The sequence below is a fragment of the Propithecus coquereli genome, unplaced genomic scaffold, assembly GCF_000956105.1.
Source record: "Propithecus coquereli isolate 6110/MARCELLA unplaced genomic scaffold, Pcoq_1.0 Scaffold110, whole genome shotgun sequence".
In the NCBI taxonomy this organism is placed as follows: Eukaryota; Metazoa; Chordata; class Mammalia; order Primates; family Indriidae; genus Propithecus; species Propithecus coquereli.
Window position 1 is genome coordinate 4,267,025 of NW_012134970.1, and position 2,409 is coordinate 4,269,433.

Sequence of the window (2,409 nt, forward strand, 5' to 3'; positions counted from 1 at the left end):
TTTTTAAAGTAAGGCCTTTGGAGATAATTGGAAATGAGGATAGATTAGTATCCTTATAAGAAGAGGCCAGAGAAATAACTAGTTATCTTTCCACACATGAGGATACAAGGAAAGAGAAGTCAGCAGTCTGCAGCCCATAAGAGGACCCTCACAAGAACTGGACCATATTGGCACCCTGATATCAGACTTCTAGCCTCCAGAACCTTGAGACATAAATTTCTGTTGTTTACAAGCCACCCAGTGTATGGTACTTATTATAGCAACCAGAACTGACTAGGATGTGTGTGTATACCTACATATACTTGCAAATTCCAGAATTGCTAAATAGGAAAACTCACATGTAATAAATGATAATGCCGATGGTTATGTTATTTGGTTGTCTTCTAAATGCCCAATAATCATTCTAAATGAGAAACCAAATAATACCAAATAATAGCTTGGTTAGGATGAAACTGGAAAATATTAGTTATTTGATTTCATGGATTAATAGTATCAAGCCAAAGGAGCCAGGTCTTTAGTGCAAAAGAGAATTAGGTAATGGGTAAATTATTATAAATGAGTATACTTTCAACAAAGATAACCAAGTACCTTTTGGGGTATGACAGCCTAGATTTTTAACTGATACAGTGTAGAGAAGTATTTTTGTGAGAGTGTTTCAGGAAAAGCAGGCTTGTTTTCAAGTGGCACACATACATCGAGTTTTATAAGCTAAATTGTTTCTTAGGGAAGGTCCATAAATAAAAAGAAAATAATTCTTTTCCTATCTGACCCAAGGGAGAAAATACTGCAACTAACCTGGAGACTGAGTTTGGGTAGGGAAGAGTGGAGAGGGAATCAGGTAAGAAGGTGCTGGATTCAGGTGATGATAATTGCCCATTTCCTCCAGAGTTCTACTTGGTGATAGGCAGGTACCACCAGGAGTGAATCCCAGTTACTCCCTCATTGCTCTCACCTAGCCCTACCAGTCTTGTCTTGAAAATATATCTCAATATATGCATATCTTTCTCTACTCCTTGCTTTTGGTGCTTCAGCCAGCTGAATTTCTTTATTCTTTGAATGATCCAAGGTCTCTTTTTCCCATCATTCCTTCTACTTGAACAGATTTTCCTCTAGCTCCTCAATGGATAACTGGGCCCCTATCTCAGGACACAGCTAAAATATCTCCTTGATGAGACCTCTCTTGTCCTGTCTGTCTCATCCTAGGCAGCCTTTGCTGGATCCTCAACTGGGACTATAGGCACATGCCACTGTGCCCAGCTAGTTTTTGTTTTTTTGGCTTTTTTTTTTATATATAGAAACAGGGTCTTGCTATGTAGCTCAGGCTGGTCTTAAACTCCTGGCCCCAAGTGATTCTCCGGCATCAGCCTCCCAAAGTGCTAAGATTACAGGTGTGAGCCACCGTGTTTAGCCTAGACTTTCTTAATAATCCTACAAAATAAAGACAAAAGAGTGAAATCGTATCTTATAATTATAATACAAGATTATAAACTTCTGATCAAATTTTATGATTTTTCAATTTGAGGTCATGAATGTTCAGCACACACTTTTAACCACAGTGGTAAATTTGGAGAATAGGCTGTTGAATCTTAGCTGTCCGAGTGTTAACACCACCTATTAAGACAATGCTTATTTATTGTTTACTCTGTAATATAGAACATCAACTCCAGGGAGCTTCGGCAGTGTCTTGGAGGGGATAAGGCAAGAACGGAATTTATTAAGAATAGGAAATTGTGTGTAAGCTGGGTCTTTCAGTGGAGGAGTGAAAGGGAGGACTTGATTAGGATTGGGTAAGACTTGGACAACTTTTCTGGACTGCTAGAAACACAAGGAATTCAGATAACATTCCACTGCTGTAGACAGTAAAGTATGTTTTGTTTGTTTTGTTTTGTTTTGTTTGGGGGGAATGAGTTAGGTAGTTTCAGTTTCATTGTCCATGCAGTGTGAGGGTAGATGCTTGTGGTTCTCAGGGTGAAGTTTGGTTCTCAGTAACACCATCTGGACTCTGTGCTTGCACAACTAAACCAAACCAAGGGTTTAGGAACTAAATGGATTATCTTTCCCCAGCTCTTCAAAATATACATTTTTAAAACAGGCTTCCAGGAATAAGTTTACATATCCGATCTGATGAAGTTGAATGATTTTAAATGGGCTAAAATATATGGACTCCATTCAAATCACTTTGCTGCTCCTGAGGCACCCCTGAGGATGGCTACTTGCAATAGATTGATAAAAAGAATTCCATTAATACATATTAATCTTTCATTCTATTTAGAATAAAATGATATATTAACTTTTAAAATGTTTATTTGCTTTTGTTAGGTATAACAGTAAAACATAAAACTTCTACAGCAATGTAGTAAGTGGATAAACAGTTTGTCTAATATGATATATGTATCTTTTAGTACCTAA